This window comes from Arvicola amphibius, chromosome 9 (assembly GCF_903992535.2).
Source record: "Arvicola amphibius chromosome 9, mArvAmp1.2, whole genome shotgun sequence".
Taxonomy (NCBI): domain Eukaryota; kingdom Metazoa; phylum Chordata; class Mammalia; order Rodentia; family Cricetidae; genus Arvicola; species Arvicola amphibius.
The window spans coordinates 121,487,601-121,513,578 of NC_052055.2; the positions used below are offsets into that span (position 1 = coordinate 121,487,601).

A 25,978-nucleotide genomic window follows, 5' to 3' on the forward strand; every position below is an offset into this window, starting at 1 on the left:
GGAGCACTAAACAACCCCGCCCCCCAAGGAACCACCCCGTTCTGCTTCTGGCCTGCTGCCATGCTCTTAATGGCCCCACCAGACCACAAGAGTCAGCAAGCGCGAAGGAGGAATTTTGTGGCTGGGTGGCCAGCTTCGTGGGCCTTTGCTGTGGCTTCAGGTTGGAGGGTGGGGACAGCAAAAAAAGCAGAGTCTCAGGCTTCAGAGGACCAGGCCACCTGCTTCTCCCTCCCTCCCTCCCGGGAGGAAATCTTCAGGGCCCCAGTGGTTTTGAAAGGAGGGGGGACAGGAAGAGACACTGAACACTCTGGGTCAGTCAAGGACAGTGCAGAACTCTGTCTTAATTCTTCTAGGATGCTCTTGCTTGTCCCCCTTACCCCCCAAACCTCAGAGCAAACTGCTTTCTCTGCAACTGACAGTCACAAGCTACTCTGAGACCTCCAGAGGTGTTCCAGAGTGGGTGGGGCTTGGTGGGATCACGGAGCCTGTAGCCAGCAGCTCCGTGGTCCTCTGCACGGGTGGATGCGGTGAGGAGGATGGATACTCTCGTCCCTGGTGGGTTGAACCGGCCAGCGGTGCACTGGCCTGGAGGGTCCGGAGATGGCTTCATGCAGGGGTGAGGAGTCCTTGTACCCGACCGTGTGGAGGTCCCGGAGCTCCGCGCCCTCCCTCCCCACGCGGAGCCGGCTGCTGACCGCAGGCTGCCGGAGCGGTTGATCTGGGGAGCGGGCGAACACACCCACTTACCCAGCTGCTGAGTCAGGCTGTTCTCGCTCGCGCTCGCCCGCCCGCCCGCCAGCTCTCGCCCGGGACATTGTGTTCCAGCCCCAGCGCTCTGGCAGCGGGCCCAGGCGCTCACACCAGCCTCCTCGCCCTGTTTGTGCTCGCGGCTTGCGCTATGGCGCAGCCTCCCGTGGCCGCAGGGACTCTCAGAACGCACCCCTGGAGGGTGGGCCCCAGCAACCCTGAGCACTCACCAGCCTCCGAGCACCCGCGCCTCTCCAGACGCATCTGCCCTCCCTAGCTGGGTGCATCCCTTGCCCCGGGTTGGTGGAGAATGAGTACAGCTGGGAGCTGGGGCAGGTATTAAGAGCCCCCCCCCACCCCACACTTCCCACCCTCCACGCAAACGTTCAGTCCCAGTGACTGCAGGAGGATAGTTGGAAGCACGCCAGACCCAGACTTGGGAGACCTGGAATGTGACCACGTGACAACGAAGCCCGCTTTAAGGGGACCAATTCAAGCGATCCCCCCCCTCTGGAGGAGCCTCCCACTTTCTCACCCCCACCCTTGATCCGTCACAGAATTCAGGAGCACGGAGACTCCAGGGATTCCCGGAGTCCTCAACCAAGCCCGGCCTTTTTGGAAAGCTTGGGAAGCCCCTGGCAGGATGCTGAGAGGAGGGAGAGCCGAGTGGGAGTGGTGGAGCCAGGGCAGGGTGGCGCAAGAGGACCCCAAAGGCACTGCCTATTGTTCAGCCCCAAACACTCATGTGTTACTGAGAGTCACCATTTCTCTCAACCGTCCTGCAAAGACAACACCAAGTGCTGGCTCCTCTCCCAAGCCAGGGACTGTGTGCTGAGCCTGAGCTAAGGATGTCATGAAAAGTGAGACATGCTTTCTTTTTTAATGTTTATTTCATTTTTATTTGTGTGTGTGTGTGTGTGTGTGTGTGTGAGCGAGAGAGAGAGAGAGAGAGAGAGAGAGAGAGAGAGAGAGAGAGCACCCACACTGCTGTTTGGAGCTGCCAAATCCAGAAGAGGGCGTCAGATCCCCAGAAAGTGGGTTATAGGTAGCGGTCAGTCACTGTGACCCAAACTCAGGTCCTCTCCAAGAGCTGCAGCTGTTCCTAACCCTGAGCCCTCTCTCCAGCCCCTTAGACATTCTGGCTTCTCCCTTCTTTCCATACCTCCCCATGTCTGTCATGGTGCCTGCATTCTGTCTCCCCATCCTGAGAGGGAGGAACCAGCTAAACCGCACTCCTTCCCTGTCCTTTACCCAAGTTCATTTGCACCTTCCAGAAGCTCAGCAGCCCAGGGCCTGTCTCCTGTTCTAGTTATCTGTTCATTCACCCAGTTCTAACCGGATTAGAAAGCCTTGAGGCTGAAGCAAAGTCAACTTTTTCTTAAGGCCTCCTTCACACCCTTCATTCATCCAATCCCAGCTCATCCCTCCCCCTCCAAGTCCCATACTGCAGGAGGTGGCCCACAAAATACCCTTGGCCATTTTTTTTTTTTTTTTTTTTGGTTTTTCGAGACAGGGTTTCTCTGTAGCTTTGGAGCCTGTCCTGGAACTAGCTCTTGTAGACCAGTCTGGTCTTGAACTCACAAAGAACCTTGGGCATTTTGTAAGCCAGGTGAAGAGGTTTAGGTTACCATTTAACCACACACACATACACATTTTGTACCCAGTGTGTGTATGGTTAACCTAAACCAACAGGTGGTAAACGTTTGAAGTATGTAACAGCTATAGAAACCTCCAAGGAAAAAGAGGGTGATATGAAAAACAAAAAGGCCCCAGAAGGTGCTATGCCTGGGGTTTTGTGTGTGTGTGTGTGTGTGTGTGTGTGTGTGTGTGCAGGAGAATAGGGGAGGGGTGGAGGTGACTCATTTTAGTTGATATCCCCACCAGACAGCCTTCACGCAAGATATTTCACAAGTGTTATCTCTGCTATGTAAGGGGGAGTTTGGGGAAGGTTGGAAAGGGGATTGTACCCAAGCCTCACCCACTCATGGCCAAGCAAAGCATGGTGGGGGCAGCTTTGACTGTGGGCTCCCCACCCTTAGTCCTTGGGCACTGCCTGTTCCCTGCCTTGCCACTCCTACAATCCTACACCCAAGAGTGCCCAGCACTGCCCGGTTCTGGATAACTCTGTCCCACCCCGAGAACAACCGGCTGTGTGACCTTGGGTAAGGCACTTCCTCAGTTACCTCCCGCGCAGCCCTCACTTGCTGTGACTGACGGGGTGGGTCCCTGTCTGAAGGATGCATGCCTCTCCCCTGGTGCTGCCTGGGCTGTGGTGGCAGCCTGCCCCGACTCCTCACACAGGCTCATGGCTCCCACCCCAAGCCTCACTCTTTTCCCACCCCTCCTCTGACTCCCCCACCCCTGTCTGGAGCTGGGAGAGGAACTTGGTACAGAGTGTGAGCGGGGATGGTAAGCTTCCTGTGGCTGCCAGGGGACAGGGGCTTTCTGTGTGGTGCCAGGGCTGTGGGAGGGGGGGGGAGGCTTCTCTGCTGTCTTCCCACCCCTCTTCAGTGCTCCCAGCTCTCAGGAAGGCTGGTACAGTTTGTTACACTGGGGCCGGAATGTACCGTGTGTGTCAAATGGCCCCTGTCCAGTCCTACACTGGCTGCTTCTTATTTATACTCCTCCAGCAGTGGCATCCTGCTGTCCAGCACCAGCGGCTCTCATCTACCCACCTCCCCCTCCCCCCCTCCCCCCCCACCAGGCTCACAGAGTCAATCTCCAGTCCCCAGGGCCCATGGAGCAGTGGGGAGCCCAGTGAGTTCATCCTGGAGGGTGAAGGCAAATTCCAGAAGGGTTCAGGAAGCCCCCCCCCCCCCCCCCCCGTTCATGTTCATTCTCTTTCTGTCTCCCTCCCCTCCCCTCCTCTCCCTTCCCCTCCTCTCCTCTCCCTTCCCCTCCCCTTCTCTCCTTTACTCTCCCCTTTCTCCTCTCCAGCTTCTCTGTGTTTGAGGTCGACTCCATCCCTCTCTTTTGATTCCCGTATTTGTTTCTTTTACCTCAGCAATAACCCTGAACCCGGCTGGACAAGTGAGGTTGACACCCTGAATCTGGACTGTTCAAGCATTTGTCCTAGCAGTCACAGGGCACAGGCAGAGGTGGGGGCCTGGGGAGGGCAGAGATCCACCCCAGTCTCTCAATGCCAGGACTCAGTCCCTATCAAAGATGCAAACTGGAACTGGACATACTATTTGTTTATAGACGTGATCATGCTATATATACCAGGCTGGCCTTGTATTCATGACCCTCCTGTCACAACCCTCCAAGCACAGCATTGGCGACACTGGCCCATAGGACAGGATGAAATCTACCCATTTGCAAAGTCCCCATGACACCATCAGCAGAAGATTTGGAGTGTCAGTCTTGCCTGTCATGGCTCCTAGCTTGGGACATTTGAACTATCTGTTGTTACCTACCTCACTCTCCAATGTAAATGGCCTGAAAAGACAGGGCTGTAGCTCCGGCTAGCCTTAAATTCTCTGTAAAACTGAGGAGAATCATGAACTCTTGATCCTCCTGTCTCTGTTGTCTGAGTGCTGGGTCACAGGCTTAGGCTACTTTGCTCAGCTCATAGCAGCGTGGTCCACAGCATAGTAGCGTGGTCCACAGCATAGTCTCACTGTCCACAGCAGGGCTTCAGGGAAGAATCTAGGCATTGGCTCTGGCTGTTCCATGTGGCTCTCCTAACTCAGCATGAGCCCCCTCGGAGAGGGCTGTTAGCCCTGCAGCTTGGGAAACAGACCAGGGTAGCTAAAGTGCTCGCTCAAGGTCAAGGTGCCTGGCTTCCTGTCACAGGGCTCCTCTGAGCTGAGAGATGAAGAAACTTCCAGGATGTCCTATATCCGGTGGTGTGTATGGCCTTTCATAGAGCCCTGTCACCCCAGGAGAGGAGAGAATCACAGCTCCACATGGCCTGCCCACGCTACTCTTCCACCCCAGCGGATGGCGTAGAGACACCAAATAGCCCCTGTGTGGTGCCTCTGTGCTGGTTCCTGGCTTCCTGTCCTCGGTGGCTCTCTGGGGGACACTGTGTTCTAGGCAGCGTTTTCTTCCCCTAAGTTTACTCTTCTTCCTCTTTTTCCATTCTCGCTCACTCAGAGTTCTGTTTATACAGTTCTTATCTGTCAGTCGTATTTTTTAAGATAATACATTTTATTTGTATGTGTGAGAGTGTGTGAGAGAGAGGAGAGAGAGAGAGAGAGAGAGAGAGAGAGAGAGAGAGAGAGAGAGTCACAGTGCACATTAACAGAGGACCGCTTAGGGAGTCAGCTCTCTCCCTCCACCACGTGGGCCCTAGGATTGAACTCAGGTCAGTCAGGCTTGGAGGCAAGCCCTTTACCTGCTGAGCCATCTCGCCGGCCCGATGACCCTTCCCCAAACTTCTGCCAGAGTCAGGCTCATCAACTCAGGGCACTTATCTGGCACCTAACATAGGCTCTGGGATCAGACTGTAAAAGCTAGGTCTTTACTAAGTACCTCCTATGTGCAGCTGGCATAGTGCCTTACCCTAGAACAGTGGTTGTCAACCTTCCCAATGCTGCAAACCTTTGACACAGTTCCTCACGTTGTGGTGACTACAACCATACAATTCTTTTTGTTGCTACTTTATAACTGTAATTTTGCTATTGTTGTGAATCATAATGAAAATATCTGATATGCAGAATATCTGTTATGTGACCCTTGTGAAAGGGTTGTTAGACCCCAGGGGTCGTGAACCACGGTTGAGAACCACTGCCCTAGAGACATGGCTGCTGGTGGTTGTTCTCAAGACCTCTGAATAATTTGGGGGAAAAATGCATAAAATCATATCATCCTAAAGCCTTGGGAACTCAGGGACCCGGGTGTGGCCAGAGCAGAAGGTTCTGGCAAGTTCCTTCTGGAGGAAGTAAATCTTAAGTCTGCAGAGAGCTGGCTAGGCACAGTAGCATGCAAATTGTTCCAGGTACAAGGGACAGAGGGCATGAGACAGTCCTGTGCTGTGTGGCAGGCACCAGGCACTGTTTGGTCTGGCTGGACACAGAGTGCAGGTTGAGGAGGCCAGGGGGATGAGGCCAGAGGCAGGCAGGCCCAGATGGTGCAGTACCTTGTGTTCCAGCAAAGGGCTGACCTTTATCCCGGAGCAGCCGGAAGCTCAGACAGCCTCCCGGCTCCCTGTACCCGGGGAGCTTCAGGGCTGGGTGAGGGCCAGGCCCAGAGTGTTCTCCAGGCCTCTATTAAGGAACATTTACTGCCCTTTGGCTCAGGGAGGCCTGTGGGAGAATCAGTCACTTAAATACATCATTTGCAAGCCTAGCTGTTCATTCATTCAGAAGTGCTCAGAGGCCACTCAGATGCTTAGCAAACTCCAAATGCAGCCAGGGCTGGGTCAGCTCTCAAGAAACTTACATCCTGGGTGGTTAGGGCCATAAACAAGCAGGCAAATGAAGCAAATTAGCAGATAATGTGGGGCCATAAGTGCTCAGGAGATGTGAACATGGAGACAGCTGAGCGGGTGCAGGTCTAGCAGGGAGGGCTGGGAGCCCAGCAGCCCTGTGGACATCTGGAGGCCCAGGTCTCCCCTCAAAGGAAACAGCACTTTTGAAGGTCCCAAGGTTGAAGAACTTGGTGTTTTCTAGCATACAGAAATGGCAAATCAAATGAGTGGTAGTGGCGCACGCCTTTAATCCCAGCACTGGGGAGGCAGAGGCAGGCGGATCTCTGTGAGTTCGAGGCAAGCCTGGTCTACAAGAGCTAGTTCCAGGATAGGCTGCAAAGCCACAGAGAAACCCTATCTCGAAAAACAAAAAACAAAACAAACAAACAAAAAAACCAAAAATACAAAACAATCAAACAAAAAAGCAAGTCCAGCGTACAGTTCTCCAGAATATTGTGAAAGATTAGATCCATTTTGTAGAGATGGAAACTGAGGCTCAGAGTGATTGAGGATCTCTGGCCAAGAATCACATCTGGAGGTGGGGCGTAGTGGCCTGTGCCTTAATCCCAGCACTTAGGAGGCAGAAGCAGGAGGATCTCTCTGAGTGCTAGATTAGCCTGGTTTACACAATGAGTTTCAGGACAGCCAGGGCTATAGTGAGACCTTGTCTCAAAATCCATCAATCATAACTTGTGAATATAAAGTCTTTTTTGTTTGTGTGTGTGTGTGTTTTCTACCAAGTATGAGGAGCAGTGCTCATCTGTCCTGAATTAGCCAGGGAAGTCCCCTCTGAAACCGTTTCTCGTTGTCCCCTGAATAGTTCCCTGAATACACTGTTTCTCATGTTCCCAAGAGCCATCTCCTGCATGTTCTGCATGTAGGGTACAGACGTGTGGCCATCCTAAGTCTGTTCCTGCTCTGACAGGAGAGTAAGGGTCCATCTAGGGCTTGCCGAGGTGGGGGACTTAGGAGAAATTATTCTCACGGGAGTGCTGGAGTACCTGGAGCTGTGTTCCTTTGTTACATGGAGGTCAAATGCAGACCAGTCCTGTCCCAAGAAGACAGGAAGCCAAGACAGAGAGGACCTGAAGACAGAGAGGACCTGAGAGAAAAGCCTTCTCTTCCCATCTAGGTTCCCTTCCTTGTTCTTGCTCATCTTTCTCTCTCCCCTCTTCTCTCCCCCCACCCTGTCCCCTCCTCTCTCCCCCCACCCTGTCCCCTCCTCTCTCCCCCACCCCATTCCTGCCTCTCCCCTCATCCTTCCATCCCTTCTCCTCCTACCCTCCTCTCCCCTTCCCTTTCCTCTCCCCTCTCCTCTCTTTCCTCCCCTCTGCTCCTCTCTTCTTCTATCTCCATTCCTTCCTTATCCTCCTCCTCTCCACTTCCCTACCCCCATCCCTGTCCTCTCCTCCTCCCATCCCCTCTCCTCTCCTTTCCCCCCTCTCCTCCCCATTCCTCCCTTCCCTCCCCCTCTGTCTGCTCTGTTGGGATCCCACACTGACACATCTTGTACTTCCCGTTTCCAGGGAAATTCCTTGCCCACTCCACCACACCCGCCCTCGAGGACCTGCCCATCTCTTTGGGCAGAGAAGAAGCCAGACAGGGACCTGGATTGTGAGGCGACACCCCCTGTTGGGTGTGTGCCAGTAGCCTTTGAGGGGCAGGACAGCCCCCCTACACCCAGAGCCTGGCTTGGGTTACAGGGACTGAGTGCTTCTGAGAAGAGGTGGGGACCCCGTGGAGTAACTCTGGCCCCCCGCTAGCTGCAGTTAGTAGGACAGAGACCCCTCCCCAACTGGTCCCCTGACTTCTGTTTCCTGCCCAGGCTGCTGGGAGGCCCTGTCACCACAGCACACTGGCACACACACATGCCGGCCCCTCCCAGGCACCCTGAGAGGACCAGCTGCAACTGCCCCCCCCCCCCCCCCCCCACCAGGGTCACAGAACCTCAGCAGGCCCTCCACCCCTGCCCGCGCCCCAACTGCTGAGCTGCTTGGAGGTTTCAAGCAAAACAGCGCTAAGTTGGGGGGCCTCAGCACAGGCCCGGGGTTATTTTTAGTAGGGATTGGAGAAAGGCTCTTTTCTGCTTGACTTTCACTGGGCGCCACCCTCAACCCCCAGCCCAAGACTTGCGCCTGAGAAGGCCGGCTGGGAAACCCCCTCCCAGGAAGAGGAAACCAGGGCATTCTGCTCTGCAGCTAGTTCTCAGGGACAGGAGTGGCAGGCAGGCTTGGGGGTGCACTGATGGGGAAGCTCCTGCTCATTCCTGGTCCCTGGGTCTCATACATTTGGGGAGCAAAGAGGACACTGTGTCTAGGTTCAGGGTGCTCAGCTTTGGGAGCTGAAACCCCAAGGAACCAGTTGGTTGTTGTCATAGACTTCTGGAAGTTTCCACAGAGGTTAAATTTATGGGTTTTATTTGTTTGTTTGTTTTGTTTCTGGGGTTCTTGTTTGTTTGTTTGTTTCAATTTTTTGCTATAGGGTCTCACTAGCCCTGGCTGGTCTGGAACCGGCTGTGTAGACCAGACTAGCCTTGGAATTACAGGGATTTGCCTGCCTCTGACTCTTGAGTGCTGAGATCAAAGGTGTGTACCACCACACCCAGCCTTTTACAGAATTTTCTTGAAATTACATCTTGCTAGTGAGGTGGTTCAGTGTGTAAAGGTTCTTGCTGCCTAGCTTGATAGTCTAAGTTCAGCCTCTGTGACCTACATGGTGGGATGAGGGAACTGATTCCAGAAGGTTCTCTTCGATCTAAACACTGATGCACAGACACACACATACACGCACATGTGACACAGACACACGCAAACACACATGACCCAGACAGACTCACAGACACAGTGGCAGACACAGACAGACAGACAGATACATACACCCAGACACACACACGCATGACACAGACACGCCCAGACACACACACGCACACATATACACGCGACACAGACCGACACACGCATACACAAATGCAGACAGATACAAAGGCACAGAAACACACATGCAGACACAGACAGACACACATGTAAATAAATAAATACAGTAGAACTGAGGCTATGGAGATACTTTGTGGCTTTGCACACCCACTTTGCACGCCCACTTTGCACACCCACTTTGAAAGCATGAGGACTTGAATTCAAATTCCCAGCACTCAGGTAAAGCCGGGATCCATGACCCCAAATTAGGGACTGATCCCAGGAGATCACTGCCAGCCAGCCTGTCCTGACCCGCAGTGTCAGGTTCAGAGAGAGAACCTGTCCCAAAAAATAATGTGTAGTGTTGTTAGAGCAAGGCATGTGACAATCCACACACTCAAACAGGTACACACACGTGTGCACATACCACAGATACAAAATAAAGGGCTGAAGTGATGGCTCAGAAGTGTAGAATTTGTATGATTTTTCCACAAGACCTGAGTTAGTTCCCTGTACATGCCTCTGAGTCCAGCTCCCTGAAGCTCATGCTGTCCTTTGTGGGTTCTCACATACATGATAGATATGCACACACATGCACGCAAATAAAAAATAATAATTATTATTATTTTTCCTTTTCTTTTTTTAACTTCTTTTTTCAAGATAGGGTTTCTCTGTGTATCCCTGACTGTGTTGGAACTCGCTCTGTAACCATGCTGGCCTCGAACTCAGAGCTCTGTCTGCCTCTGCCTCCCGAGCACTGGAATTAGAGTCATTGCCGCCACTGCTCAGCTGGTTTTTTTTTTTTTAAATAAATTCTTTTTTTTTTTTTGTTTTTTTGAGACAGAGTTTCTCTGCAGCTTTAGAGCCTTTTCCTGGAACTAGCTCTTGTAGACCAGGCTGGTCTCCAACTCACAGAGATCTGCCTGCCTCTGCCTCCCGAGTGCTGGGATTAAAGGCGTGCACCACCACCACCCGGCTAAAAATAAATTCTTAAAAAAATTAGCTGCTATTATTGGAAGGGGTGAACAATAAGATTAGTGGTGGTGACAGAGTAGATTTTTAGAGCTGTTTTCTCTCTGTGTAGCCATGGCTATCCCTGAACTCACCTGCCTTTGCCTCCCCAGGGATGCTAGGTGTGCACCACCATGCCCAGCCAAAATTAACTTTTGTTTGTTTGTTTTCATTTTGTCGTTGTTGTTTTTTGAGACAGGGTTTCTCTGTGTAAGCAGCCCTGGCTGTCCTGGAACTAGCTCTTATAGACCAGGCTAGCCTCGAACTCACAGAGATCCACCTGCCTCTGCCTCCCAAGTACTGGGATTAAAGGTGTGAGCCGTCACCACTGGGCCAAAATTTTGAGGCTGACCTTGAACTTCTGACTTTCCTGCCTCCACCTACCTCAGTGCTAGGATTATAGGCATGCACCACCATGCCCAATTTATAAGGCTCTGGGAATTGAACCCGGGAATTCATACATACTAGGCAAGCGTAACCCCCAGCCTGTGGACAAGAACATTCTTAAAGTAGAAAGGCCTCCTCTGAGGAGTTGCTTGAACTTGGGCACAGGAAGTGGAGGTCAGTGCGGGAGACCAGAAGGAGCTGCTGTGAATGAAGAGGGGGTGAGGAAGAGGGCCAGCATGGCTCCTTTGCTGCAGTTGTCCCTGGTCGATGCAAGCCCCTCCCACTCCTCTAGCCCCTCACCAAGCATAGTGGTTTTTTCAGCAAGGCCAAGACTTTGCAAAATGGAACTCTCAAGGCCATCCATCCACCCGGGGACAGGGAGAGGTGAGGGCTTTGTAGTTAGCTCATTTCTTCTCTGTCCCCCTTTCAAGGCCATTCAGACGCTGGGCCTCCCCCATCCTTTGGCCTGGAGAAGAAAGAGCTGAGCTTCCAAGAGAAGTAGAAGATGGCTGTGTGTACCCCCGACCCCTCTCTAAAACACCCATTTAAGCTGCCACTGGGCGGTAACTCCCACCAGTTGCTGGGGACCAGAGGCTGACTGGGATGCAGCCCACTGGTTGTGACATCAGAGTTGGCGTCCCCAGGAGGGAGAGGTGGGTTAGGAACAAACAGCGAGCTGCTGGCTAAGGGAGGCCGGGTAGGGAGACTCCCTTGAACACCCAGCAGGCTCCGCACGGCTCCGCCCATTTTGTTCTGTACGAGTGTGCAAGAGCGCTACAGGCCTAAAGGAAGAGCGCTGACCTGGAGTCAGAAACCCTCACTTCCTGTCCTAGGGCTCCCAAGCACTTCCTCTCTCCAGGCCTTGGTCCCCTGTGAACACAGAGGAAGCAGTCTTCGGATGACTTTGACGGGTCCTGTCAGGTTTCCTCTTCCCTGCCTTAGCTCGTTTGCTGGAGTCATCTCTGTCGCCTGGAGGGCTGGGATTTGACACCCTCCCCAGCGGGCGGGCGGGGCAACCGGGTCTGAGCATCAGACTAGAGCTCTTGGGGCAAAGCTAGCTGCTTTGGGGTGGGTCCAGGAAGACAGTAGAGTGGTGGAACCCCTAGCCACACACTCCAGGCAGGCAGAATCCCTCGGCAAACACTTGAGCTGGCTGTGGCGATGCACACCTGTGGTTCCAGCCTATGGGAAGTAGAGGTCAGGCTTCCCAGGTCAGCCTTGGCTACACAGTGAGATTGAGGCTAGCCTGAGGTACTTAAAACCCTGTCCTTCCCAAACCAAAAACAAGTGCTAGAGAGATGGCTGGCTGGGTGAGGTGCCTGTCGTCGAAAGCATGAGGACCCAAGTTCGGATCCCTAGAACCCAGTGGTGGTGGTGTAATACCAACCAAGGGGGAACGGAGAACCCTGGGGGGGTGGGGTCATTGCCCAGCCAGCTATTGGAATAAGTGTGCCTCAGGTTTAGTGAGAGGCCCTGCAAAATAAAGGTGGGGAGTAACTGAAGAAGTCACTTGATGCCCATCTCTGGGCACGCACACACATTCCACAAAAGCATCAAAACCACAAAATACATGCCTTCTAGGCCAGGCCTGGTAGTGCATGCCTTTTATTCTAGCACTCAGGAGGTGGAAGCAGGCAGACCTGTGTGAGCTTGAAGCTTCTTGGTCTATGCATTGAGTATTAGGAAAGCCAGGGCTACATCATGAGACCCTGTCTCAAAAAGCAACAGCAACAACCAAATGTGGCTTCTGCTCCCACAAGTTCACCTAAGCCCACTCTACTTGCCGGTCCATCAGTGCACTAACCCCATGGGTCCCCTGTGTACCCGTCAGTCGGTGGGGCATCACCCTCATCCTCATGCTCATGGTACAGACAGCCCCCAGGCACACAGACACGAAGACACAAGCAGCAGACACAGACATGTACAACCCAGTACAAGCATGAACACGCAGTACCCCCACATCAAATGCACACATACATGCACATGGGCACCCAGACAGACACACGGGTACATGCAGTTTCATGCACACATACTTCCTTGTCCACCCCAGTTCACACTTGTTGAACCAAGGGGACTCCGGAGAACCTTCCAGCACAGAGGTCTGCTTGCCCCTTGTTGCCTCTGGGTTCATATAGATCTGGCATCTTTTCTGCTGTTTTCCCTGCTGGTGTCTGGTGTGAATTAGAGGAAGCATCGAGATGGGGCCCCACCCTGGGGCACCCTGCTTGAGAACTGGTAGGAATGGGGCTACGGAGAGGGGAAGGGCAGGCGAACAGCTGGACCCTATCCATTCTGTACACTGAAGTCTCCAAGGCCCGGTACGGTGACTCTGCTTTCTCTTATCTCATGCCCACATTTCTTTTTAGATGATTTAGTTTATGTTTTGTCTGAATGTATGTGTGTGTTCTGTGTATGCCCGGCACCTGAGGTCAGAAGAGGGTGCCATCTCTCCAGGCCCTTCCCTCGCAGTCCCTAACTGTACCACCCCCACTACCCGAGCCTGTGTGAACCTTTGTTGTGTTGTTGTTTTGAGATAGGGTTTCACGTAGCTCAGGCTGGCCTCAAACTGACTACGTAGCTAAGGATGACCTTGACTCCTGACCCCTGCCTCCACCTCCTGAGTGCTGGGGTGACAGGTGCATAGCTCATGTGTTTGTTGAAGACAATTTCTCCCACTACAGGTGAGTCTAGGCCTTAAGCCCTGACCTTTTTAAAAAACTGAATGAATTTAGTTTGGTGTGGGTGTGGGCAGGCAGGTACCGTGGTGCTTGTGGAGATAAAAAGGATTGTGGAACTGGGTGGGGCTGGGCGTGGGGCTGGCTAGGGCATTTTTGTCTTTGCTTTTTTGACTCCCTTATATCGGAAAAGATGAGTGAGGGACAACTTGTTGTTCAACCTTTGTTTCGACACACATTTATGCTTGGCACAGTGCCATTCTTAGGGATAGTCACCTGCTCTCTCCAAGCCTGTGGCTCACTGGTTTGTCACAAATAAGGTGGGATGGCCTAGCACCTAAATTATGTTCCTTGAACAGGAGCTAATTCCAGGACAGGCCCCAAAGCTACAGAGAAACCCTGTCTCAAAAAAAAATTTTTTTTTGTTGCATTCATTTGTGTGGGTAGTGCGTGTGTGCCACCACATACCACTGTGTGGACGTGCAGGCCAGAGGACAGCTTATGGCAGGCCGTTCTCTCCTTCCACCTTGCAGGTCTTGGAGACCGAGCTTAGGTCACCATGCTGGCAGCAACCTCCTTTTTCTGCTGAGCCATCTTGACGGCCCTGAGTCCCTGAAACTCCTCCTCCTGCCCCCACTTTCTGTGTGCTGGGATTATACCAGGCCTGGACTCTTGCTACAGGAGCTTCTGGCTTGAGGGGAAACTTAGAGAGGACACAGCTCTGGTTGTGAAACAAGCAGAGAGCCCACACAGGCCACCCGCCTCATGTAGAAGCTTCTCCTAGGCTCCTCCAGGGCATCCAGGTAGAGAGGTCATGCCTGACACAGCTACCAGATCTGAAGGGCTGGACAGGGAGGGGGTTTGGATTTGCCTCAGCCTTGGTCAGCTGCAGACACCATGCCCAGAGTTGGCCTGGCATGTGGGGCTGGCAGGACGTGATGTGGGCAGAGCTAAGCGTCAGTGAGACCTAGTGGCGTCTCAAAAGAGTCCGTGTCAGCCGGGCGGTGGTGGCGCACGCCTTTAATCCCAGCACTTGGAAGGCAGAGGCAGGTGGATCTCTGTGAGTCTGGTCTACAAGACAGGCTCCAAAGCTACAGAGAAACCCTGTCTCGGAAAAAAAAAAAAAAAAGAGTCCGTGTCTATGGTGGGGGCTGAAGAACACAAATCCCGTGTCAGGCGTGTTATCACACTTGTTCATGATCCCAGTTGAGTGTCCAGGCCAAACTGTACTACACAGTGAGACCAGGCCTTAAGACAGAAACAAAAACAAAACAGGAGTGGGTGGGGCTGGGGTTGGGCAAAGCCTTGCTTCTGAAGCAGGAGGAGGGTGGGACTGAGCACCCTGTAAACTTGGTGTTTGGAGCCCACTTGCAATCCTAGGGCTGGGAGTCAGACACAGGGATGCCCGGAGCATACTCACCGACTGGCTGACTGGCAGCTCTGGCTCCTCAGGAGGCTTTGCCTCAACATGCAAGGTGGCGAGCGGCTGAGGGAGTCAAGACACCTATCTTCAACCTCTGGCCTTCACAGGCCCCTGAACACACACATGGCCTGCCTACATACACATCCACACCATATACACACCACGTACACATACACGTGGAAGAAAAGAAGCCAAGGGCTGGTGTCGTAGATCAGAGGTTAGCTTGGCTAGCATTCCCAAGGCCACGAAAACAGATAAAAAGTAAAGCTCACACTCACCCGATGGCCCTCTCCCATCGCATCCGAGTCAGGGGTCCAGGAGGAAGGTCTGTTCCATCAGCCCCTCCCCGCATCTGTCGGCTGCAGGAGTTTTAAGCAATCATCGCCATTTGGTGGATGATAAAGGAATAAATTTATTCAAATTGAATGGAATGAGAAAGTAGGGTTCATTTTTATTTATGTAAGATTTCTGTCTGACAAAAGTACTTGAACATAGCATATTTAAAAGAAAAGTAGCCGGGCAGTGGTGCAAAAACAACAACAACAAAAACAAACAAAAAAGGAAAAAGAAAGAAAGAAAGAAAGAAAGAAAGAAAGGAAAGCTTGAGCCACGTGTAGCGATGCACACACCTTTAATCCCAGCACTCAGGCAGACAAATCTCTGAGTTTGTGTCCAGCCTGATCTACAGAGTGAGCTCAGGAAACCCTGTCTCAAAACAAACAAACAAAGAAACAAAAAGTTTGAGAGTAAGACCCAATGACTTGCATCTTCTTTTATTTTACTTATTTACTTTTTGAGACAGAGTCTTGTGTGGCCCAGGTGGCCTTGAACCTGGCACCTGACTGATCCATTTCTTCTGTCCACCTGCCAAGAGCTGGGAGGACAGGCAAGGGTCACCGCACCTGGCTCTTCCTGGCTTTCAAATGGAATTCACACTAATCCTGAGCCTGTGGTTTTTTTTTCTAGTTGGTCAAGAGCGATGTCCTTACACCTGGGACTTGGGGTGGAGTCTGGACCTGTCACCTCAGCGCTTGGGAGGCAAAGCAGCAGAAACACTATAAATGTGAGTCCAGCCAGGGCTCTTCCGTATGGCAAAACAAATCAAAAGGCAGCAGGAAAAAGAGTGAGAGAGGAAGTCCCTTATGACCTCCTAAGGGCGCCCTTCCCATGATAAGGGGCAGCTACTCCTGACTTGTGTCTGCGGCTCACCCTCAGGAGACAACCCACAGAGGCGTGACTGATGTGGCACCTCCTATCCCAGGCCGGGGCCAGGGACGGTCACGTCCTCCAGGGCTGTCTCTGAGGCTGCTGGCGTGAGGACTTGGGTGACTCTTGAAAGATGTGGGTGATTGAAGGGAAGCAAGGAGGGCAGGGAAGCCGGCAAATGTCTGGACCCACAGGCATTTGTCAGTAGGAAAGGAAGTACAGGACGGCAGTGGGCCAGAGGATGTGAGAGGCCAGGGAGTCGGGGAGGCTGGGGGCTGGGGCTAGGAGACTGGGGGCTGGGAGGGCAGGGGTCTAGAGTGGGAGCCCACCAGGTCTGGAGAGCATAGGGACCCTCCACACCACAGCCTGCAAACATGGTCACTCCCTCTGAGAGGCCTCATGGCTTACAGTTTATAGAAAGGGTGTGCCCCTCACTAGTTAGGGAGTGGCAGGAAGCTGAACAGTACTGGGTAGTGATAGCACACGCCTTTAATCTCAGCACTCAGCACTCAGGAGGCAGAGGCAGGTGGAGCTCTGTGTGTTCGAGGCCAGCCTGGTCTACAGAGTGAGTTCCAGGACAGCCAGGGCTGCACAGAGAAACCTTGTCTTGGAAAACAAAACAAGACAAACAAACAGCCATTCTGCTCTCGGTGGCCCACTTCCTCCACCGAGGCTCCAACTCTTAAAGGTTCTCTCCCATTTCCAGGGCTTTTCTCCATCCACAAAAGTCATGCCTAGCATCTGGAGAGATGGTTCAGTGGACTGCTCTTGTGGAGGACCAGAGTTTGGTTCTAAAACCCCTGTACAGTGGTTCAGAACCACCTGTAATTCCCGGTCCAGGGGATCTTCTGACCTCTTCTGACCGACACTACACTCAAATGCACACACACACATGCACATAGTTAAAAATAAAATAAATCTTAATTTAAAAAACAAAGGCCATGCTCAGATCCCTAAGAAATGGAGAGAAGGGGGCCAAGATGGTGTCTGTAGTGCAGAAGCTGGACATCTGTGGTGATGGTGATGGGCCTCATGCCATCTGGGGAAGAGGCTAAAGCGAAAAACCAAAAGAACAGGTAAAAAATGCTAATTTATAAGCAAATACAGAGGGGGCCTGGAGAGAAGGCTCATTGGAGGAGAGCACCGGCTGCTCTTGCAGAGGACTTGAGTTCTGTTCCCAGCCCCCACACTGCTGCTCACAGCCATCTGTAGATCCAGTTCCAAGTGACATAATGCTCTCTTCTGGCCTCTGCAGGTACTGTATACACACGGTACACAGACACACATGTAGACCAAACACCAAGCCACATAAAATGACAATAAAGAGGGCAGCAGGAAGACAATGAACCAGGCTAAGAATTAAGCACACATTATGTGGTTTAGGTTAAGTTCACAGAGCCATGATTATGTGTAATATCATTCATCATTTATGTGTATGTTTTTTGTTTTGTTTTGTTTTGTTTTGAGACAGAGTCTCTCTATGTAGCTCTAACTGTCCTGGAACTCTTTATGGAGAGCAGGCTGGCCTCAAACTCACGAGAGCCACCTGCCTCTGCCTCCTGAGTGCTGGGATTAATAGCGTGTGTTTGCATACCTGACTTAAACAGTTTGATGAGATGATTTTTGGTATTCTCAATGGTGGAACTCAATCTCAGGGCCTCACACCCTCTAAGCAAGGTCTCACTGAGCTACAGCCCAAGGCCAGTTTGATGAATGGTTTTGTTTGTTGTTGTTATGTTTTTTAGATTTCTTTGCTTTATGGGCATGAATGTATTGCCTACATGTATGTGTACCAGGTGTCTCATGCCAGTGGAGTTTAGAAGAAGGTTTTGGATCTTGTGGTGGTTTAAAAGAAAATGGTCCCAAAGGGATTGGCACAATTAGGAGGTGTGGTCTTGTTGGAGGAGGTGTGGCCTTGTTGGAGGAGGTGTGGCCTTGTTGGAGGAGGTGTAGCCTTGTTGGAGGAGGTGTGGCCTTGTTGGAGGAGGTGTGGCCTTGTTGGAGGAGGTGTGGCTTTGTTGGAGGAGGTGTGGCCTTGTTGGAGGAGGTGTGGCCTTGTTGGAGGAGGTGTGGCCTTGTTGGAGGAGCGTGTCACTGTAGGTGGGTTTTGAGATCTCCTTTGCTCAATCTTCACGCAGTGTGACACTCAGTCTACATCCTGTTGTCGTCTGATCAAGATGTAGCCAGCTCCATGTCTGCCTGCACACCACTATGTCCCACCATGATGACAATGGACTAAACCTCTCTAACAGTAAGCAAGCTACCTCAGTGAAATGTTTTCCTTTTAAGATTTGCTGTGGTTATGGTATCCCTTCACAACAATAGAAACTCTGACGAAGACACATGCCCTAGACCCGGAATGACAGATGCTTGTGAGAAACCCTGCAGGTGCTGGAACTGAACTTGGGGTCTTTGCAGGGGTCGTAAATTCTCTAATTCCTGAGTCATCTCTCCAGCACCAGTTTGATGAGTTTTGACAAATGTGTTTGTCTGTTTAACCTCTACCACCCGTTAAATCAGGGATCTCATTCCAAAACTTTTTTCTTTTTTTTTTTTTTTTCCAACCAGTTGGTGCTTGGTCCAAGCCGCCCTAATCTCCTTTCTGTCACTATGGATTTGCTCTGTCTTTAAAATAATTATTTATTACTGCTGTATTGTGTGTGTGTGTGTGTGTGCCACCACATGTGCCAAGTCCACACGTGCCACAGCTCCACATGCACCATGGCTCCGCATGCATCATGGCTCTGCATGCACCACGGCTCCACATGCACCACGGCTCCTCATGTGCCACAGCTCCACAGGTGCCACGGCTTGCATGTGGAGGTCAGAAGACAGCTGTGTGGAGTGAGGTTTCTCCTCCCACCTGTAAGTGGGTTCTGGAGAAGGGACTCCTGTCACCAGGCTTACACGTGGTTGGTGTAAGCTGAGCCATCTCACAGCCTGCAGATTTGCATTTCTATTTTTCTTTCTTTTTTTTGTTTTTTGTTTTTTATTTTTTGATTTTTCAAGACAGGGTTTCTCTGTGTAATAACCCTAGCTGTCCTGAAACTAGCTGTTGTAGACCAAACAGGCCTTACATTTACAGAAATCTGCCTGTCTCAGCAATCTCCCAAGTTCTGGGATTAAAGATGTTAACCATCACCACCCAGTTTATATTTCTAAAATTTTAGATAAATGGACCACCCAGTGTATTCTTGAATATCTCTTTCTCTATGAGAGTGTGCGTACATGTGTGTATGTGTGTGGTTTATGTATGTCTGTGTGTGGTGTGTATGTATATGTGTGTATGTACATGTTTGTGGTGTGTATGTGTGGTATATATATGTGTATGTCTATGTGTGTATGTCTGTGTGTGGTGTGTATGTCTGTGTGTGTATGTACATGTTTGTGGTGTGTATGTGTGGTATATATATGTGTATGTCTATGTGTGGTGTGTGTGTGGTATATGTGTGTGGATCTGTGGTGTATGGTATGTGTGTATATATGTGTGTGGATCTGTGTTGTATGTGTATATGTGGTACGTGTGGTGTATATATGTGTGTGTGGTGTATGTATGTGTGTGTGGCTACATTTGTCTATGCAGGCATGTGTGGAAGCCATTGAGACTCATATGCCTCTTTCAATTACTTCTCCATCTTACATTTTAACTATTTATTTTTATTTTATGTGTATGAGTGTTTTGCCTGCATGTCTGTGCACCACTTCTGTGCCTGTGGAGGCCAGATGAGGGCTTCAAGTTCTGGAAGTGGGTTTACAGACGACTGACAGCTGCCATGTGGGTGCTGGGAGCTGAACTCAGGTCCTCTGCAAGAGCAACACCTACTCGTAATTGCTCGGCCATGTCCTAGTAACCCACCTTATTTTTTGTGATCAGGTGTCTAACTAAACATGTCAGCTAGATTGGTTGACCAGCAAGCCCCATGGATCCTCATGTCTCCATTCTCAGCCCTGGGGTTGACTTAATGAGCCATCTCCAGCCCCTCTTTCTCTTTTTCCATTTCTTTTCTTTTTCTTTTTAAGACAGCTCAGGGTGTCCTCGAACTCGCCACTGTGTGCCTGCTTCAGCCCCCTGATCGCTGGGATCGCAGGCATGCACCATCACAGCCAGCAGGAGTTTGCTTTGCATTTTTGTTGCTGTTGCTGCCACTGCATTGATTTCCACTGAATGGCCAAACCATAAGTCATTTTCACAACTCCCCACTGATGGACATCCTGATGGTCTGTCACTGTAGTCACTGTATCTGTTAGTAAGGAGTCCCCCAGAACCCTCTTACACAAACTTCTTTTCTTTTGGACACTTTTTTTTTTTTTTTTTTTGGTGGGGAGAGAACAAATTGCTGAGTGTACTTACATATGCATGGTGTGTGTATGTATGTGTGTGCAAGTGTGTGTGTACCTGTGTGTGCATGTGTGTATGTGTGTATATGGATGTATGCACATGTTGTATAGAATGTCTGTGTGTGTTTTGTGTATAGTGTGTATTTGCACATGTTGTGTGGAATGTGTGTGGGTGTGTTTGTTGTGTATAGTGGTATTGTATGTATGCATGTGTGTGTGTGAGTGCCCGTATGTTCCCACTAACAGAGCCGGAGTGTTCCGGTGCTGTCACGTCTGGGCCAGCCTCTCTCAGGTACCGTCGCTCTTTTATTTTTTAACTCTGGTGAGGTATTGCTAGTTCTTCCAGAAATACTGTGGGTCAAGTGTGCACCCTGAAGGCTCATGCACTGGATGCTGGGTTCCTGGTGTGTCAGGGTTGAGGCCCTGGGATCTTTAAGAGGGGAGGTAATTAGCCGTGCCTCAGAGGGAAGGGTGAAGTTCTGACAGAGGACGTCAGCTCCCTTAGGATCGGGCTGCTATAAAGCGCGGCCATCGCTGTCACGCCTGTGTCCTTGTGCACGTAACCAGCAGGCTTGCTGTCCCTCCACCACAGATGGTGTAGACCGGGGCAGGGTAGCTCACCAGGCCGATGGTGCCCTGTTCTCTGACCTTCAAAATTTTCTAGTCTTTCTTTTTCTTTTTTTTTTTTTTTTCTGTACAAAGGACTCCAGTCAGGGCTGGGGAGATGATGGTATGTTCAGCGCTTGATGCCAAGCGTGAGGACCTGAGTTTGATTCCCAGCATGGGGAGATGATGGTATGTTCAGCACTTGATGCCAAGCGTGAGGACCTGAGTTTGATTCCCAGCACTGGGCATGGTGGTAGGCATGAGTGCAGTGCTGTGGAGGTGGGCCAACCAGACCCCCCAACATAGAGAGCTAGGTCTCAGGAAGAGACCCCGGCCTCGAAAAACACAGTGGCTGGTGTGTGACAGGGAACGACACCTGAGGCTGCTCTCTAGCCCACACCTCCAGGCACACTGGCTGAAGCACAAGGTGCTAGCCTTGAGTGTTTAATGCAGCAACACAGAATGAACTAAATGGGTGTGTAGCAATCTTTCACTGAGAGGCGCGTTGCCCACCCCTCCCTGAGGCCATTCTCTATTCCTCCCCGCTCACCAGCTGAGTTCCTAGAATTCAGATTTGTTTTGCTTTTGTTTGTTGCGTCAAGTCAAGGTCTTGTTACGTAGCCCAGATTGGCCTGGAATTATACTTTTTTTTTTCTTTTTTCTTTTGTGGTTTTTTTCGAGACAGGGCTTCTCTGTGTAGCTTTGGAGCCTTTTCTGGAGCTAGCCCTATAGACCAGGCTGGCCTGGAACTCACAGAGACCCACCTGCCTCTCCCTCCCAAGTGCTGGGATTAAAGGCGTGCGCCTCCACCACTCAGCTAGAACTAATTATACTTCTTATCGAGCTGCTCTGTCAGTCCTGTGGGGACATCATTAACAAGATCATCCTTTTTCAAAATTGCAGACAAGTGCCTAATAGTACTCAATATCTCAACATGTACTGACACATGCGTGCTCATGCGCATGCAGTGTGTTGACCTTGAGGGTCCTGCCCATTAAAGGCAGACGTGGCATCAAAATAGAAATAAAGACATGGCCTATTTCTAGTGGGTGTTGCTACCTCATGCTGCTAAAAGCACACAGAATAAGAATTGGGTGTCCACAGGCTCACCCAATGATCAAAGTGAAAAGTTAAGCCAAGCAGTGGTGGTGCACGTCTTCAATCCCAGCACCTGGGAGGCAGAGGCAGGCAGATCTCTGTGAGTTTGAAGTCAGCCTGGTCTACAAAGTGAGTTCCAGGACGGTCAAGACTACACAGAGAAACCTTGTCAAAGAAAAAAAAAAAAACCCAGAAAACAAAACATTTAAAACTCAGGGCTGGGGAGATGGCTCAGCAGCTAAGAGCACGGACTGCTCTTCTGGAGGACCAGCGTTTGGCTCCAGCGCCCAAATGGGGACTCACAGTCACCTGTAACTCCAGTTCCAGGGAATCTGACACCCTCTTCTAGTCTCCAAGAGCCCTGCGTCCATGTGGGCTCATAGAAACCTGCAGGCACACACTTAAAATAAAAATCAACTTTAATAAACAAAAACTCAATATGATGGTGCATGTCTGCAGTTCCAGCTCCCAGGAGGCTGAGGGGAAAGGATCAGGGGATCTGAGTTCCAGGGCAGCCTGGGCAACATAGTAAGCCCCTGTATCTGGATGTACACACACATTGTTTTAGTTTAATTCCTTTTTCTTTTCTTTCTTTTGTAAAAGAAAAATCATGGTCTTTCCATGTATTGCTTGCTGTCTTGAAACTCACTATGTAGCCCTCACACATCAATGATTAATCAAGAAATTGCTCCACGGGTGGGGGTGGGGATCGATGAGAGGAAACTGGGGTGCAAGTGGCAGAAAATGTAAAATAACATCAGTAGGATAAACTTTCCTGTTTCTGTCCAGTGAGGTCCAGAGGATTCTACAGTTATCAGAAACCCAGATTCCTTCTGTCTTTGTCATGCTGTCTTCAACAGGGAATTTGACCTATTGATCCAGCATGGTACTGGGCTCCTATTGATCCAGCATGGTACTGGGCTTCTATTGATTCAGCACGGTACTGGGGCTCCTGCCATTGCATCTGCATTTATCTAGCAGAAAGATGATTTAAGGGGGGGAGCTCCTTTTCTTTTTTTCTTGTTTGTTTTTTTTTTCGAGACAGGGTTTCTCTATAGCTTTGGAGCCTGTCTTGGAACTTGCTCTGTAGACCAGGCTGGCCTCGAACTCACAGAGATTCACTTGTCTTTGCCTCCCTAGTGCTGGGATTAAAGGCGTGCGCCACCACCGCCCAGCGAGCTCCTCTCCTTAAAGACAATTCCGTGTTCTTCTTTTCTTCTCTCATTAGCCAGAAGGTGGACAAGGGAGGCTGGGAAAGGGAGAAGACGGTGCAAGGGAGGCTGAGAAACGTATCCCTTATTCTAGGTAGCCAAGTACCTACTAACATCAGAGGGGAAGGGAAATGAATAACGGAGGAAGAATAGAATTTTTGCTATATTACATGGAAATGTACCTCATTAAAAAGAAAAAGAAAGGCAGTTTTGGGGCATGTAAGCATCCTCTGCCCTCCACAGCACCAGGCATATGGCGCACAAACGTTCATGTCGGCAAACCACCCATGCACATAAAAACATACATACATACACACATACATATTGGTTTTTGAGACAGGGTTTCTCAGTAACTATGGAGTAACTGGAACTTGCTCTGTAGACCAGTCTGTAGATCTCACAGAGATCCTCCACCTGCCTCTGTCTCCCGAGTGCTGGGATTAAAGGCGTGCGCCTCCACCGCCCAGTGGAGGGTAACATCTTTACTTGTCATTTGTATTCCTACGGGTGATGCTTCAATAAGCTATATGTTTTCTACCACCTCTTTGGCATCGAGGGACTATTTTGGCTGGGTGAACTCCCAGAAGGGGAAGTGCTAGGTCAGAGACTGAGTGCTCACTGACAAATTGCTCTTTGAAGAAGTTTCAACAATTTCTGCTCACCAATAATACCTTTCCCGTACCCCGACCATGCAGACATTGCCAGCCTCAGGTAGAAAAGGGCTATCTCTTTCGGGTAAGAGCAGGATGTGAGGTTTGTTTCTGTTTTTATGAGTCAGTTTAAATGTCTTTTCAAGAGTATGAATGACTTATTGATTGATGTTTTTGATGATTGATGATTTTTGGGTGTGTGTCAGATGTGTATATATGTGCTTGTGTGTGTGTGTGTGTGTGTATGTGCGTGTTTTCAGTTGGGAATTCCTCCCCTTCAGATACTCCCCTCCTGTTTTTTTGAGACAGGGTCTCTCACTGGCCTGGAATTCACTAAGTAGGCTAGGCTGACTGGGACAGTAAGCCCCAGAGATATGCCTGTCTCTGTGGGCTCAGCACTGAGATTATAATTGCATGTTGCCATGCCTTGCTCTTTTAAGTGTGAGCTCTGGGCATCGAATTCAGGTCCGTGTGGTTTTGTAGCAAGCATTTTGTCAACTGAGCCATCTCTAGCCGTAGTCTGGATTTTTTTTTTGTGGGGGGTGTATAAGAAATAAAGTAAGGTGAGTCCAGCATTCACACTGCATAGCTCCTGTCTGTGACCCCAGTTCCGGGGACCCAACACCTCTGGTTTTCATGGGTACCTGTTCTCAGGTACACACACCATACACATGTACATATGATTCAAAATAAAAATGGGTGGTGGCGCACGCCTTTAATCCCAGCACTCGGGAGGCAGAGGCATGCTGATCTCTGTGAGTTCGAGACCAGCCTGGTCTACAGAGCGAGTTCCAGGACAGCCAAGGGTACATAGAGAAACTCTGTCATCCCCCCCGACCCCCACCAAATAAAATAAATCAATTCTTTGGGTTGTAAAGATGGCTCAGAGGTTAAAAGCGTGTTCTGCTTTTGCAGAGGACACGAGTTCAGTTCTCAGAAGTAAGACAAGAATCTGGCTTTCTTCACCTCGCTCCCCCAGAAAGCAAATCAGCTGTCACAACATTACCTACTAAAGCACATCTGGTTTTGACATTGCTCTGAAATGTGAATAGGCAGGTTAGGGCTATGTCTATATTTTATATTACTTAATAAAACTCGTTATTATTATTATTGAGACAGTGTATCACTGTGTAGCCCTGGCAGGCCCAGAACTCACCTACCCATATATCCGGCGTGCTGGGATTAAAGGTGTGTGTCACCATACCTGGCAAAATCTAATTATATATTTTACCAATGTATTTATTTTTATTTTATGTGTATAGTGTTTTGCCTGCATGTACATTTGTGTGCCATAGGATGAAATATCCGAGGACGTCAGAAGGGGGATTGGAACCCCTGGAATTGTAGTTATGGACAATTTAGGAGCGGCCATGTGGGTGCTGGGAACCAAACCGGGTCCTCTGGAAGAACAGCCAGTGCTCCTAACCTCTGAGCCATCTCTCCAGCACCAAAATAGAGGAATTTTTTTTTGTTTAGTTTTGTTTTGTTTTTTAAATGTCCATTCTAACCTGTGTTGGTGATGATGGCCCTGCAGTACGCCGTAATTTCTGGTAGTACTGCATGGTTCTTTTTCAGATTTTCCTCCACGTCTGTACACTCATGCTTCCAGAATGAATGGCAGCTGTAACCTCATCACTACTGCTATTGGGATTGCAATAATCTACGAAAACAAGACTCATGAATGGTGTGCAATGTTGTCGCGTGACTTTCCTGTGGAGACATGAAGTCGTCTCTTCATCCCGGGTAGGGCACTGACAACAGATCAAAAACGATTCCACCGTCTCTCTGCCTGCTGCCTGTGGATTGGGAGGTGACGTTCTTGGCTAATGCTCCAGCACCAGGCCTGTCTGCTTCCTGCCATGATTGATCATGGACTAATTCTCTGAAACTGTAAGCAAACCCCAATTAAATACTTTCTTTTTTAAATTTTCCTTTTGGTCTTTTGAGATAGGGTTTCTCTGTGTAACAGCTCTAGGTGTTCTTAAATTCAACTCGTAGACCAGGTTGGACCTAGGTCACAGAGATCCACCTTCTACTGCCTCAGAGCAAGATAAACCCTCCCTCACTTGCTCAGGTTGCTTCTTGTTAGGTCGTGGGTCACAGCTGAAGAAACCTAGCTAGTTACCATGCCGCTCTCCAGTGGAGGTGACGCTGATGCCTTGAGCAACTCACTTCTTCAGCTTAAACGTCTGCAGAGGATGACCAAGGTCACAGGAGGATGACCAAGGTCACAGGAGGACTCTTTTTGATCTGGGCCCTGGTTTAGATGTAGAGGCTTTGGGCTTCAGGCTCAACCTGGTA

General features: G+C 50.4%; 1 long non-coding RNA gene across 1 annotated transcript; it reads left to right on the forward strand.

The window, feature by feature from the left end:
- The first annotated feature begins 1,499 nt into the window (after positions 1 to 1,499).
- Positions 1,500 to 25,535, forward strand: LOC119822184. Its single transcript, XR_005286743.1, has 3 exons — positions 1,500 to 1,607; positions 15,535 to 15,631; positions 25,212 to 25,535. It is a non-coding gene; the product is annotated as an uncharacterized LOC119822184 (long non-coding RNA).
- The last annotated feature ends 443 nt before the right edge of the window (positions 25,536 to 25,978 follow it).